Genomic DNA, 16,912 nt, shown 5'->3' with positions numbered 1-16,912 from the left:
AACTCTGCAGTGGGCACTGCATTCCATAGAAGCCGGATCTGCTGCCTCTGTGGATCCTGCTGTCTGAGGCAGTTGCTTCATCTTGCCTCATTGATGGGCCAGCCCTGGGGGTTGCGGTACTTGCTGATTTAGCTACTCAATAGCTAAGGTGTTCTGGGTACTTCTCAATGCAGTGGCTATGTGTACCTGCTTAGATAATCCCTACCCACCTCTGTGGTTCCAAACATGGGTTGCAAGGCTCATGTCTTGTCACTTTTGCCAAAGTGGATGCTATGATGCCTGTTTTAAAACTCATGTAACTCTCATGTGCATATCTGCAAGCAGAGCTATAACCTGAAGCACTTGCTGGTGTGTGTAAAATAGACACCGTACATCAAATCCTTATAGAAATGATAATAATTTCATATTGGTTCACATGTTCAGCTGCAAATTTTTGAGCACCGGATGATCAGCTTTTGGGACAATGGGCTGAATCAAGGGTGGGGAACCTTCCTCAGTCTGAGGGAAGAATTCCCTTCTGGGTAATCTGGGGTTACATGTCAGTGGTGGTGGTGGGTGCAAAATTAGGCAGAGAAGTCATGTGACTCTTACCATTGTACGAAAGGCTACATTCCAGCCATGCAGAAGTCAGACTGGTATGCAAGAGGCTTGGTCACAGCTCCATGAGCACAGCAAAATGCAAAAGCAGTCAGGGAGAAGGTGGAGCAGAGCCTGTCAGAGGTTTGTCATCTGGAGGCAGTCCGAAGAGTTAGATAGGGAGTCCTGAAGTTCCCCACCTCAGACAGGCACCTAATGATGAGGAACATCCATCTCAAATATGTTTCCAGTCCTTGTTCAATGATAACATGGAAATAATGAGCTTTGAGGTGTATTGCTGTGATAATATGTGCCCTGGCGCAAGGCAACTGAGAGTAGTTTTGTTCCCAGCTTCATTCAGCTACAAACAGCTTTATTCCGCAGTACCTAGAAATTTGGTCAATTGCAATCAAATATAAGACAGGGCACTTCCAGGAAAGCAGGAGAAATATGCAGAATCTGAAGAATAAATAACTGAGGTATGAACATTGTTTACTAGCTTTAAGAATGATAGTAAAAAGAGTGGAGCATATCAAAAGCACAGATTGGAGAGAAATGAGTGGTCCAGCACAGGATCTCTGCGAAAAGGAATTATTACCTTTCTTCCTCACTTCTCATCCACATGACATTTTCTTGCTCTTCAAAACACTATATGTGTATTAATGTGTTTAATTGCAGTGAGCAAACTTGGGTGGAATCTACACACATATAAACACTGTTCTGAAAGTGCTTTTTTAAAAAAGTGTTTTTAAAAATGCGTTGAATTTTCCGTAAGGTTCACCATCTCCATCTAGTGTCACATTGTATATTGAACTTAAAACACACTTAAATATAGCTGAATCCTAGCTTCCTGTGGATTAAATATGATCATAGAAGCTTTCCAGAATCTGAGACAGTTTGATGTAGATGTATGAATTTTAATTTGGTAAAAGAATTAAATTAAGTAATTGTCCCCTTGGTTTTCTCAGTAGTACCTAGTATTGAACTTTTAATGCTACCATAAAACTTAGTGCAATTATTTTTAACACAGCAGATTGCCATATTGACATGAATTTTCCTTTTCGTTCTGACCTCATGTACATTCTGACCTGTCTGCTTTTTCACCTTCTTTGGCAAGAGCTAATATTTAATGGAGACCATAAAAAGAATTCAGATTGGCAATTTCTTGTCACAGAATAAATTGATAAAATTAATTTTAAGAAAGCCAATTTTTGAATATATTTCTTATTCTAGTTAGTCTTTGCAATTGCGTTCTCTGTCATAGAAAAGAAGCATTAGGAGATTAGAGAATGGGCAAAGAGCTTTTTTAAATGTGCTGTATGCTTTAATAAAATCATAGCAAACTGAATGTTGACTTTAATGACAATGGTATGGTAGCACTCTTTCACTGCTCCCCTTGCCCTTGCTATTTAAATATAAAATTATGAAGCTGTTTACAATGAGTAGTTTGATTATGAATTTGATTAGTATTATTCAGCTACAGACTGTTGAGAAAACTTAAGTATGCTTATAGTAGTATTCAACACAGGCATGCCTCTGCTATATTAGCCCATGGATCTGTGAACAATAGAGCTGAAATCATGAAGCCCAGTTAGTTCTAATCACCGGTATGTAGACAAGAAGCTTATCACTGCCCTTAGTGCCGTGAATTGATGGGTTTGTGGCATGTTTTAAAATTAAGAATGAACAATAATAATAATAGGGAATGAGTCACCTCTCTGAAGTGAGTCCAAAGGGACGTTTCTCATCTCTAGATACTACTTTTACTTTAGTGTTTTCAAATGAATGTTGGTTTCATTTGGAGTCTAGGTAGGCAACTGCATTCATGATCCTACATGACATCTTCAAAGCAGATAGACATGAACAATTAATTACAGGATTGCCATTCTTACGTAAATGGCAATTCCTTTGGGTATGGTAGAGTAGACACATTAAGCTGCTCTAGATACAAAGGTCATGGAGGCATAAGACCAAAAGACGTGTGTGGGTTAAAACAGCAAGGTAGGCAGAGTTGGCATGGCACTGTGGCATGGATCTGTTTTCCACTTTGAACTTCCAGTGTCCTGTTCAAACAAAACCCGTCCCAGAATGTTTGATGAGGAGTTAGCCTGCTTTTCACGGAGAGAAAGACAAAAACCTCACAACCACGACCAATAAGTCATTGACAGTAAAATTTCTTTCTGGCCCTAAAAACCAGAAGCCTCTTAAAGCCTAAACTGAGGGAGGATGGGGTGAGGAAGCTGGATGAGGGAAAGTCTGATTTTGGCATATGGCAAAGGCTTTCAAATGGCTTTTGCTTCACCCCTTTCCCTCTGATCTTGCAAGGCCTCATGAAAGCAGGTGAGGTATTGCAAGATTCAAGAGAAGATTGGGTCTCCCTCTGTGTTGTAGCTCCTCAACACAAATTGGTCCCCGGTATGCAGGAGTGCACAGAACGATGAGTTGTTGGGATTTTTGTGCCTTCAATCTGTTAAAACATAGATTTGCTTTTAGTATTATTGGATAGAGCTCTTTTGATAGTTGATTAAAAGGAATTACTTGCCATTTACGTAAGTGGCAGGACTATCTTGACTGACCATTCAATATTATGTGGGCCTTCCCTTGCAGACTGTTATTGGACAAATCTTATTTTTAAGTTGTGACAAATTTAAGAAGTGACAACTGTGGTGTACATGCAAACAGGAGAAATATAATAAAGTTGAATCATACAGATTTCTCTTCTTAAATTGCCTTGATTATCTGAATATTTCAGATGTCTCATAAGATCATGTGACTTATTAAGGTCATTTTTCATTGGATAGGAATATATATATATATCGTGTATTTTCTATGGGCATATTAACACTCACAAACTAGTAATTATGAAATAAAAGTAGTTATTTTTGTTTTTGTTTAGAGATTCATATCCTGCCATTCAACATGTTGCTAGTAGCACCAGAAAGAACTAGAGTAATCTTACAAAACAATATTAAATCCAAGAATAATTTGGGGAATTATTTATTTATTTGTTCTCCAAAACCTGCCTGATGGAGGGATCTGGGCAACTTGGAAGAGTGTCACAATTTGTCTCTTTTTTTAATTGGTCCTAAATAGGGCATATATATTTGGATAGGAAACAGGGTTTGAATAGTTTTTTAATTTTAAATCCTATTCTCATAAGAAAAGGAATAACTCTGTCTTCTCACAATGATCATTTTATATTATTTATTGGTAAAATTAGTGTATCTGGAAATTGAATAATACTTCTTTGCCTTCTGTTATTTCCTCTCTCTGTTGAGAAGTAAGCTGTTATACCTTTCTTCTATGGAAGTTTACTGTATGTGGAACAAGATGTCAGGCATAATTAGAGAAAATGACATTGTGCAGCCCAGTAGAGAATATCCATCTTTCAGAAACTTCAGAACTGGTCCTCTCTTTTAGACAGCTCAACATTATCACTTGTTCTCCAGACCACAGCTGACAGACTTTGCTCATATCACAGAAAGTTCAGACCTCATTGGCTCACTGTCTTTGTGCTGCAAGAACAAGAGTTTTATACCACATGAGCGACGACATTTTGGCTTCTGTGGATTTTTTCTCTCCCACCCACTCGTTTTTAATATATCTTTTTATTGTAAGCATATGAATGAGTCAATCTGATGGCAATCTCATCTCGTCCAAGTAAATTTATCATAATCAAAAGGGAATATTTTAAAACTTTATGTGGTTATTTTAATAATGAATTTAATTGCCACATTGCATATAAATTTGTGAATTTAGAACACTCTAAATTAATCTCTATTGCATAAATCATCAAATGTAATTTTTAATTGTTACAGTAATGCTCCTGCATTAATTTGTTTTCTTGCATTGAAAACATTATGTGGTTCTCCTAGCATTGAGAAATAAGGATGGTGTTCAGTATGCCGGTTGTGATAACTTTTTCTTTCTTGTGACAATCACTGTAAAGCGGATTGTAAGTAGGTTTCCTCCTTCACAGGAAACACAGTAATCAAAGAAGGAAAGATGGGGGAATGTAAAAGCATCAGGAGCAGGGGGGGGGGTTCATTTGGAACTCACCAAACACTGCTGAATTAAAACCAGGGTTCCTTTTCAATCAGGAATATTACAATGGAGGACTGGGGGGTGGGAGTCAATATGGCATGCATTCTTTCACATAGGTGTCACATGAGGTTATGAGTCAAGCATTAGCTTGATTACACAGCCCACATTCTGATGTTTGGGGGAAGGGGCTGTTTTTTAAAAAGTCTCAGTGCGAGACTCACGCTTCTACTTCTATGGAACCCATAGGTGTTACTTTATACACAATATGCCTGCATTGTGCCTTTGTTACTTTTAACATTTTTGTCTGAAGAGATTTAACAGGTATCAGCATGTGGGACTGACTGAGAAATAAGCAAATGAATAACTTTTAATTTAATTTTTTTGTTAAATGCATTCATAATCCACCTTTTAGGATAAAACTTCCCAAGGTGGCTTTGAACACTATATGGATAATATATAATACATACTAGACATACAACAATGAACATTAAAACACTCTGATCAGTAATTAATTGTGCTTAGTTGCTATTGCAAGACACCCATGCAGGTAAGCGGTGATTAAGCTGTTTTGAAACCACAAGACAAAGGTGATATAGAGAGAACTACATAGGATGAGCTGTTGCTTGCCTTCAAGTTATGTTCTGCCTCTTCTGTTGCTTATATCTCTTATACAAGAAGGTGCTATTAGTGCTGTCATGTGGATCATACTGGAGAGGATCTCTTACCTGCCCCCCCCCCCGCTTATAGTCTTGCATACACCCATTACTGAGAAAATCATGTTGTAATTCAAACAGCAAAGTAATCTTAAATTAGTTCTCTATTTTGTTTTTTCCTTGGCGTTGTTGTTATCCACCATTATCCATCAACATACCTACTTTTCTGTTATGTTAGTTATACTTCTTATACAAGGAAGTGCCATTAGCTCTGCTGCATGCATCATCCTGTATACAATGTGTCTCAATGTTTTCCCGCTCTTTGTATTGCACAAGCCTATTACCAAGAAAGGTAAGATATACTTCAAAGGAGCAAAGTAGTCTTAGCAATGTCAGGGAATAATGAAATACACAGCTTATTTTATTATCTGTCATCAAGAGGGCTGCAAGATATATCCGTACACCATAACCATAGCGTTGTCCCCCCTCTCCAAAAAAAGCCCTCAGTTTAGTACACACATCACTCAGTTGTGGGAATTCATTTACAATTCCTTTGCATTGATTTTTGCCTTAGTATTGACATTGGACTCTTAAGTTTATGGTTTTATCCTCTGTGGGCCACATATAACTCTGACAGCTCAAACACACATACACAGAGATACAACTAGAGTTGGCTGGAAGCTATTCGGTGTCATATATTCATACATATGTGTGCTTGTGTTTAGTAACTTTCGGTTTGAGGTCTTTGATTTCCTTCTTCTGTAGACATGTCCGCAAAGCCAGAATGAGATGTTTTATAAAGACTTGAAAAGCATATTATTTACCAGCTATTATTTGCCTATCCATGCATTACTTCTGTCTAGAACCAGACAGAAAGCATTCATTATTTACAGGAAGAGAAAACCAAAAAGTAGAAAATTAAACCTTTAAAGGAAGGGGGTTGTAGCTTAAGCTCAAATGTGAGATATGCTGAGAAGCAAAATGATGTGTGTGTGTGTGTTTAGTGTGTATACATACACATGCCTGTCTTCCCCAAGCTATTGCCAGAGTTCAAACTCATACATTTCAGATACCTACATTGCTATGTAGCACATTAAATCCCCGAGATTATTCTCACCCACTCTTCCTTTCTCCTATGAAGCAATATTCACTCAGTGGGTTAAATTTGTGATTTGTAGTTACTGAAAACCCTAGTTAATGAAAAGCGTTCACAACATCGGCTTTTGGAGTGCTGAGGATAATGTGTCCCCTGGAAGGCAGCTTTTTAAAGCCTTTCAATAAAGAATTAAAATCTGGCCAATGGGGAAGCAAACACCACAACATATTGGCCAGCTGTTTGAATGGGAAACTATAAGGGAATGGGAAAACTAGAGCATGTGGGGCAGTCATATATGTTAAGCGTGTATTTGCATCAGTCATATGTACAAAGGCCTTACTCTTACACAGAATGGAGTGTATTGACCGACCTTTCCTTGCTCGGTTGCCTTAAGCAGTTACCCTCCCCCCACTCTAGCTCCAGTACTGGAAATGAGCTGTGGTAGAAACAAACTGCTATAGAATGCAGTTATGTTTCAGGTGAAGGGTGCAGGTTTCCCCTCCCCGCAAAACACACAAAACCATGCACTTTTTGTTTGTTTGTTCAGAGAGTACAGTCCATTACTGCGTTATATGTGGAGGGGACAAACTCATAGCATATATTAAACACTTATTAAATATACAGAAAGTCGGACCGTTCACCATTTAGAACAGTACAGTGCTACCTCGGGTTACATACGCTTCAGGTTATATATGCTTCAGGTTACAGACTACGCTAACCCAGAGTGCTTCAGGTTAGGAATTTTGCTTCAGGATAAGAACAGAAATCGTGTTCTGACGGCGCGTGGCGGCAGCAGGAGGCCCCATTAGCTAAAGTGGTGCTTCAGCTTAAGAACAGTTTCAGGTTAAGAACGGACCTCCAGAAAGAATTAAGTACTTAACCCGAGGTACCACTGTATTGTCTACTCTTCTTGGCAGGGACTCTAAACTGGCCAACCCCCCTGCAATAGGTTACCTTGCCTCAGGTGACCTTGCCCCTTCCCTGTGGGAAATTCCTATCAGAGTCTCTTTCAGGTCATGGAGGGTTAGAGCAAGCTCACCCCTGCTAATGACAGAAGTGCTACTTGACACATCCACGCCCGAGTAAATTTCCCTGATAGAAGCTTTGACATAGGCAATGTGACGTTTTCATTTTTCCATGCTCTGCTTAGTAGGTTCCTTTGCATGCTCTCTTCAACTGATTTGGTTTCATTATCCTGTTCTTAGGTAATCAAAATTTTATATCCATTCTGATGATTTGTATCTTCTGAAGTGATTTTCCAGATTTTCTCATCAGGATGAAGTAGTGCCTGTCCTGTCTTATGATATCCTTTATAGCCTGTCAAGTGTTCTACAAGGCATGCTAGTGGAGGTGTACATATGTAGTGGTGATGGTATGCATGACTGTGCAAGCCACTGTTTGAAGTCAAACCATTGCATTGGGTTGTTATGCATCTTGCACAATGTGATAACAAACTAAATTAATCAAATCTGTTGCAAATCTTACTTTTTTATTTTTCTTTTAAAAAGGATCCACAGTGATTAGGGCACAGGTGACATACAGCTTTTAATTCCTCTCTGAAACTGTAGGTGAAAGGTGAAGGAAAACTGGAAAGTTAAACCATCTGATGATAACTTTAAGTGCTGAATTATTGTATTATTTGTTACAAAGCATCAATTACTGTCGTATGTTTGTAGATCCAATGGCCAAGATCTGAAGCACTATTTAAGGCCCAGCAAAGCTATTGTTTTATTTTTGTTTATTTGAAGAGGTGGCACAATTCCAGATCACAATCCATTTTTGAAACTTGCCAAAGAGCATTTTGATATATGCCATGGCTGCTGCTGCTGCTGCCTATAGGAAATTGAAGTTGTGCAGTTCATTGGATCCTAACTAATGCATTAATTGCTGCAGCATGTTATCTGTATATTCAAGTGGAAGTTCTGTTGTTATTTTGCAGGAAGGGCTTTCTTGTAATTTGAATCCATTTGGTTTGTGTCCCATTCTTTGGCGCATCAGAAAGCAAGCTTGCTCTGCCTTCTGTGTGAGAGTCCTTCAGCTATTTGAAGATAGCTATCATACCAACTTTCAGTCTTCTCTTTGCCAGGCTAAAATACCCAATTCCCAGCTTATATTGTAGGGACACAGGTGGCGCTGTGGGTTAAAGCCTCAGCGCCTAGGACTTGCTGATCGAAAGGTCAGCGGTTCGAATCCCTGTGGCGGGGTGCGCTCCCGCTGCTCGGTCCCAGCGCCTGCCAACCTAGCAGTTCGAAAGCACCTCCGGGTGCAAGTAGATAAATAGGGACCGCTTACCAGTGGGAAGGTAAACGGCATTTCCGTGTGCAGCTCTGGCTCGCCAGAGCAGCGATGTCACACTGGCCATGTGACCCGGAAGTGTCTCCGGACAGCGCTGGCCCCTGGCCTCTTAAGTGAGATGGGCGCACAACCCCAGAGTCTGTCAAGACTGGCCCGTACGGGCAGGGGTACCTTTACCTTTACCTTATCATACCACCTTTCAGTCTTCTCTTTGCCAGGCTAAAATACCCAATTCCCAGCTTATATTGTATTAGTCATATTTGTTCATGTTTGTGATTCTTATGATAAACTTGCAATATGATGTGTTTCTGATGTGGTGTTTTCTTTTTGCAATGTTCTTCTTAACATTAGTGTTATAGACCATGAGGTGATAATGAAAAACCTATAGTCATCAATTATATTGGGATAATTTATTGTAAAGAAAGTAAGATCCATAGGCTTGGATCTGAATATCTACCTGAATGATCAGAAGCACTTTTACTTGTACACAGGGTAGTCTAGCACCAATTTCCCTCTTGACTACTTGCTACCTAGAAAGCACAGGAGATGCAGCCTGTGGAGAATTGGTGATAATCGCCCTGCAGCAGGAATGTCACTTCTACAGGGTTTGTTAATAGATGAATAACTTACTAAGAATGTTGATCCGCACTTCTCTCCACACGCACCCCCCCCCCAATGCTGCAAGTAGGTCTCCTAAAGCAAATAATTTGTGGGAGCTTGTGAAAATAAAATATGTTTTGAATAATAATTTCAAAATACTGTACACAAGCATCAAACATGATGCATTTCCTGCCTCAAAGCTCCACCCGCAAGAGCTCCTTCAATTGTAATAACATCTCTAAAGGAGCTTGAAATGTAAGTTGCCTAGCGACAGATTTCACAAAAGAACAGTTTGCAGTTCTGTTTGTAAGGAAAAACAGTAAACAAGTCTTCAAGACCCACAATTTGTTCAAAAATTATTATAGTGAAAGTCCAGAATCTAGGAAGAGAAGATAACCTCTAAAGATTTCACCTGCCTGGAAATACTCCATATCTACTGGGGTTGGGTGGGTGAGACATCATATTTTATTTCTCCTAAAGATGTCCTGCTTCAGCTGGATTAATAGCCATTATTTCCAAAGCCCTATCATCCAACCCTCCTGATTTTAAAATAGTGTATGCATTTTGTTTTTGTTTCTTGCTTTCTATGTAGGTGCATTGGTAACTGACTTATCCCAATTAGACCATTGACCATTTACCTAAGTATTCGCTATCATTTCTGGTTGTTGTTGTTGTTTAGTCGTTTAGTTGTATCCGACTCTTCGTGACCCCATGGACCAGAGCACGCCAAGCACTCCTGTCTTCCACTGCCTCCTGCAGTTTGGTCAGACTCATGTTTGTAGCTTTGAGAACACTGTCCAACCATCGCGTCCTCTGTCATCCCCTTCTCCTTGTGGCCTCAATCTTTCCCAACATTAGGGTCTTTTCCAGGGAGTCTTCTCTTCTCATGAGGGGGCCAAAGTATTGGAGCCTCAGCTTCACGATCTGTCCTTCCAGTGAGCACTCAGGGCTGATTTCCTTCAGAATGGATATGTTTGATCTTCTTGCAGTCCATGGGACTCTCAAGAGTCTCCTCCAGCACCATAATTCAAAAGCATCAATTCTTCGGTGATCAGCCTTCTTTATGGTCCAGCTCTCACTTCCATACATCACTACTGGGAAAACCATGCCATTTCTGGTAGTGGTTCTCTAAAGTTTTAGACTTCCAGTCCTGCCTAGAGAAGCTATGATTGAATCTGAGGTCTTAAGCATCCAAAGCATGTGCTCTGTCACTGAGCTGCAGCTCTCTGCTTATGCCAGCTAAAGCTCAAGTCCAGAGTGCAGGTATCTGGAGGTTCACAATATTAATATACATATTTTATACGGTTGCCATTATTTTTCCCCCTTTTGCTTAAAGTTGTTGTTCAGCAACTTTGTGGTTCAAGGAAATTTGCCAAAATCTACACTTTTGACATAAGTTGCCATTTCCCCAGACATTACAGCAATTTCCACCCAGACACTGTTTCCAACAGCCTAATCCTGTATATGTCTGGGAAACTTCAGACGTATGGCAACCCTAATATACAGTGGTACCTCGGGTAACATACGCTTCAGGTTACAGAGTCCGCTAACCCAGAAATATTACCTCAGGTTAAGAACTTTGCTTCAGGATGAGAACAGAAATCGTGCAGTGGCGGCGTGGTAGCAGCAGGAGGTCCCATTAGCTAAAGTGGTGCTTCAGGTTAAGAACAGTTTCAGGTTAAGTACGGACTTCTGGAACGAATTAAGTACTTAACCTGAGGTACCACTGTACTTTTGGTGATTCCAAAATTTACCTTAGTTTATCACATAAGGCAAACACAGAAATGGGCATAGTTTATTCTTTCAGGTATAATCATGACAGGAAGGCAATATTCAATTTAATTCGATACAAAATGCTTTACAAGTCCTAGATTCTTACCTATATGGATCATTTCATGTTCCAGCCCTAGTAATAGATAAAGAAGTTAAAAGAGTCACCTTGGTGACAACCTCTCTGCTAACCAATTCTATGATAAATCTCTAGAATAGCTATGTAGCTTTACAGGTACAGACAACTGGAGTTCCTCATTTATATAGGGATTTTGTTCTGAGGCACCATGCGCATCAGCCCTCCCTACCCCCTTCCATAGCCGAAAACAGGGTTTGCATCAGTCATTGCATGGGACTCAAACACGTGCAAATGGGGAGTTGTGTGTACATAACAGACTCAGCAAATGCTGAAGTCATTTGCAGGCAGATGGGATGAAGGAGCTGCCATCTGTGAGGTTCAGTGGTAAATGTAACTTTAGGTCTCGCCTGGCTCCTGCTAAGGCCCGCACGGCGACAAGTCTATTATGGGGTTGCAGACCAACTATTCACAGAGAAATTGGATGTTGAACTATACAGACACTTCAGAAAAGTTGAGAGTTACCATTCAGAACATTGTATGCAGCATATAATAGCTCTTAGATTTAAGTAGCTCTAATGGCTTTAATGATGAACAGCCTTTTTTCAACAAGCCATGATGTGTTGGCCAAAAAGATCAGTGAAGATGTACTAAGATGAAGCTGTTGCTGCTGCTTAAATGTACTCTAATGAACATCTTATGAGGTGGAAGCTCATCAGTAAACCAGACCTGGAGACTACTATGACATCCGTGACCTTACCCAATTATGTTTTTAATGCTGCAAGTTAATCTCAATGGAATTTATATGTAAAGGCTAATATAGGGAGAAATAATTACAGTTCTTAAGCTGTGGCTATTAAAGTGAACAACTGTAAAGAATACAGCCCAGATAGCAGGCCTCAGATTTATGTTTTAACCTGCTTTTGAAGTTTATAGTATTTTGCAAAAAAAATAAAAATCTTTATATATATAAAGCAGAGAGATAAAATTATGGCACATTATTCCCATTTAGTAATTTTCACATGAATGGTACATCCTTTGCTGCACTGGGTATGGAAGATCTGTCAAGCTAGTTCTCAGTCCGGAATAAAACAAAAAGAAAGGATTGCACTTAGGTCCTGTCCTATCCTACCCTACCCTACGCTACCCTACCAGGTATCTTATTTATTATAAGAAATATTAGATAGCAATCCCAATCAGGATAGAGACAATGACATTTGGCGGTGGCTGGGATAGGGGGAGATTTTAGCTTTTTATCTCTAAGCTGTGGTCCCATTGAAATCCATTCTGCAAAGCATCCACTTGGGTTTACAGAGGGATATCTGTACCATAGTGGGGTGGGGAGTTTACCTCTTTCACACACACACAGTCCCATTTCTGCCCCCCCCCCAGTCCACAATGCTTTTTTAAAAAAAATAAATGTGAAGAACCAAACTACAAATTTAACATGATGTGTAGCTTGGCCTTAGTTGCTTCAGCTAAGTGCTGTATTGCAAAACTCTGATAAAGTATCAGTTTGCTTCACCTTTTAGTAAGAGCACTATGCTTTGAAAATCAACCTAATGCTGTAAAAACTGTTGCATTCCTTTACAAAGCGTTTGCATAAAATATCAGTACATCATTTTAATGTCTACAAGCTGTAAGGTGAAATACATATTTTCCCTATGATGCACTTGCTTCAGTTTTTTTGTGTTCATGTGAAAAGATTGGGGTGGTGGGGGTGGGATTCTATACCCCATAGTGCTGTGAAGTGCAAAAATAGATATGGTGGGGGGGTGGGGGTGGGATTAGCCTTGGCATCTCTTGGTACATCACTTTCTTCTTTGAATCTTCACCAAGAATGCTTAGTCACCAAGGACCTTAACAATTAAAAGAGCAAATTAAGAAACTGCGTAAAAGCCAAAAATCTAACTATATCTATATTCTGTCCCCAGAACTCTCTAGAAAATGATCTTTGAGTACTAAGTACCTAATCAAAACACTCTGAATGCAAGATGCCATTGTTTACAGAACATTCTCAGACTGAGCTTTGATAGTTAGTGAACTGAGCATATCTCATCTAAATATTTGATTCAGGCAGTGAAATTGCATCCATGGTCACTTTTTAAATTGTTGTAATCATTAACGTAGTTTCATTGTGCCTGTGGACTTGATTTCATCGTTCTGTTTCACAGCTGCAGTGCATTACTCCGATGTGTTATTTCCATCTAAAAACTCAGCAATGGGTGTTGTCCTTGAGGAGCTACTTGATTTCCACGGAGGATAAGTTGTGGTGTGTGCTGAATAAATACTATCCCAAATTTAATTGGAAATGTTTGTGATTTTGTTCCACATCTGAGCCATATTGTGCTATTTTGGGAGTTAGTGCACTGTTTAGATTCCCTATGGCAATGTGCTTGGTTGGGATTCAAATGACTGTGCATTTGAAAAGCATGGTGGCTTTTCCTGCTGACTTACTGCTGCAGTCTCCATTACCCTCCCCACAAAGAAACCCCAGACCCACTTCTGAAGGTAAGAGTACTCTTTAGAATGGTGTGTAATGCAGCTGGGAGGGTGTGTTGTCCATAAAGTGTCTTCTACTTGTACACTGGGCTGTTTTGATCCTGGCCAATAATCTTTGAAGGTACTTTTTGCATTGTTTTAATAGCTACCATTTTAAAAATTTGTTCAACAACTAGACATTTAACTTATTGAAGTGTACTTTTAAATACATTTTCTCCATCAAAGCAGTAACTGAAATGTATTTGGGACATCTCTTGCTTCACAAATTAGAACAGCACGAGAACTAATATCAGTGGGTTTCAAATTATTTTAAAGGGATATTTCACTAGTAATCTGGCCATCAACTATATTGAATTATGGCTAGTACACAGTTAAGGATGTTGATCAGTTTGTAGTATGTAACTGAGGATCAGTGAGATAGTTTTAATATGTCTGCAGAACTGTAGTATTGCAGACCTTTCAGTCTACTTTTCTGGTCTGCCAAAAATTTTAATATGAATTTGAAAGTAGTCTTGAATCCTTGACTCTGTTGGGCATTGCACTATAAAATTCTGCATGGCTACGCTCTATTTTAGCTGAAGCATAAAATTCAGAAGTACAGTACTTTTCAAAACTAAAGTTTAAGGTCTCTTTCTGCAAGAGTTTGATCAAGTACTGGCATAATAGTTTGAGACATTTTATGATGGGCTAGAATCTAATTTTAGATCTTTTGTGTATAACAATTTCAGTCCCTGTCTTGTGTGCTTCAAGGCTCATTCTAGCTAAACCAACTGAGAAAAACCTGTGCAAAAATCCAGTAATTGTAGGGTATTTTCTGGTCTATATAAAACAACAATAGTGCAGGCCCTCTGCACTGTGAAACTAATCTTGCTTCATTATTCAGCATAAAGTGCAGCACCGGGGCATAAGCCAGAGGGGACAATGCCCCAAATCTTTTCTGCACTTTGCTGGATGTCTGATGGATGCCTCCTGCTGCTGCCACCCATCAACTGCTGTCTATCCTGCTGCTGAGCCTGTGAGAGTGGAAAGTGATTCACTGTCATATTCAGCTGCTGAGTAGAGCTAGGCAAAAGTACTTAAAGACACCTATCAGCTGTGCAGTGGCTGGGAAGCCAGGAAGCTTGGAGCTACCTGCCAGCCCAGCACGTTGTACTGAGAAATGTCTATTTGATGAGCAGCCATTTCTTCTTCTATACCACTCATGCCCCTTGAAGCAGAAATTTGTTTTCAAGGGGTGGGGCATTTGATGTTTCAATTTGCAGCATGCATTAGCTTGTGTCACTTATAAAGAAGAAACAAATAGGCCACCACTTGCCAGTCGCCTTGTTTCATAGTAAGGATGTGTCAGTAGCAAACATTTCCTTTGCCAGTATAATTCTGGGGTGTATATTTCTCTGTATCTCATTCTGTGTCCCTGCATTAGTTAGGTGTGTGTATTGTTGTGAGTTTGGGGGATCGGTTTGCATGGTCCTGCGTAAGGGTTAATAGATATCAATAGGTTGATAGAGGAATCTCTTGCTGAACTATGCATGGCTTTCGCTGGGCACCTTCATCAGCAATAACCAAAGAAGTTGCCCTGTGCCATATATCAGATGGGTGGGCCTTTCCCGCTTTTCTCTTTCTATGCACTCTCCATCTCTTCCACACTGCCCAGTCCTTGTTCCAAACATCCCCTCCCTCCTGATTTCCAACCCCCAAACCTTTGTCTTTCTCCATGCCCTTTCGCCTTTCCTCCTTCATAATCTTCCTCTACTTAACCTTCTTCCTTGTCCCCTTCCCTCTACCTCCTCTATTACACTCTCAGCCCTCCCATCTCCTGCCCAGCATTTTGACACTCCTCCCAAACAGAATTATGCACCATTTTTAAAATGTAATTTATGATGTGTGATTGATGGGTGTAATTAACTGAATAGCAGCTGATTCAATTTTGGAGCAGAATCCAGGTGGGAATTTAATTGAGGGTTGTTTCCTGAGACAATACTGGCTTGCTTTTGGATTAGTGTCCTTTCCATTTTTGTGCATTTTTCACGCCTCTTCACAGCTATAGTAAATTAATTGTAACAGAAGTAGAACTATTGGTCTTGGGTGACCCAAGAGTGGGAGGCAAATTCATTGACAAATTTTATTTGGGATAAATTAGATGGAGAAATTAATTGGCTAGCCTTGCCATGTGCGAAATGGGTGTGATTTTTAAAGTCACTAGTAATGCTCATGGGAAGTACTGTGCGCCAGCATACTTTGTGGTATGTCCCAAGAAACTGTAGATTAGAATAATGTGCATTGGAGCTAAAAACTGCATCTTAATTGATTCCAGAAGAGTAGCTTTGTGTTTAGTCTACTGCAAGGAGAACAACAAATAGTCCTGTTACAATGAACTTCTAAACATTTATTGTAACACGAGCTTTTGTAGGAAATGCAATATTTGCAAGTTGACCTGGTTCATCTAGGACACATGGCCCAGTTGAGAGCTATGTTCCGTCACGGCTAAAAAGGCACAGGGTACTTGCTGGAATTGGGTGAAGCCATTCAACATTTCTCCAATGAAAACAGGGATGTCCTATTTCTTTATTATTATTATTATTATTATTATTATTATCATCATCACTATTCTTAATAATACCCCACCCATCTGACTGGGTTACCCCAGCCACTCTGGGTGGCTTCCAGCATATTTAAAAACACAACAAAACATTACACATTAAGACAAACCTTGCCTTGAGATGTCTTCTAATGGTTGCATAGTTACTTCTCTCCTTGGCTCAGGGGATTGCATAACTCCATACCCTCCAACATTTCTCTGATGAAAATAGGGACGTCCTACAGAAAAGTGGGACATTCTGGGATCAAATTAGAAACTGGAATGGTTTCTGTAAATCCAGAACTGTCGCTGGAAAATAGGGACACTTGAAGAATCTGAGCTTATAGTAAACAGAATCAAAGACCATCCTGATTCAGTTCTTACCTGGCTACCTAGGTTTAAGCAAGTCTGCTCAAAAAAAGATGCACTAGATTTTTTTTGTTTATTTATATGCTGCTTTTCCAGACAAAGACTGTACAAAGTGGCTCACAAACAATAAAAAACCTGCAAGGATAAGGAAATAAATACTATTAAAAATGAAAATAAAACAGAATAATGAAGTTAAAAACAAAATTGAAATGCCAGTAGCATAATAGAATTCCAGCTTCCATCCACCAAGAGGGACAAAAAATTACTCTAGGGAACGGCATTCAAAACTAGTAAGAGATTTGGGCCTTCGGAAAAGCTTGGAGTGGACACATCAAGAGGGTTGAGATCTCAGT

General features: G+C 39.6%; 1 protein-coding gene across 15 annotated transcripts in view; it reads left to right on the top strand.

The window, feature by feature from the left end:
• Positions 1-16,912, top strand: part of PCDH15 (protocadherin related 15) — a gene marked incomplete at its 3' end in the record, with an annotated part of 626,354 nt that overhangs the window by 72,520 nt on the left and 536,922 nt on the right. The window lies entirely within an intron of this gene.

This window comes from Podarcis melisellensis (genome assembly GCF_964234715.1).
Source record: "Podarcis melisellensis genome assembly, chromosome: 5".
NCBI classification, from domain to species: Eukaryota; Metazoa; Chordata; class Lepidosauria; order Squamata; family Lacertidae; genus Podarcis; species Podarcis melisellensis.
The sequence above is the reverse complement of the archived record's forward strand: the minus strand, read 5'-3'. Positions and strand labels throughout refer to the sequence as shown.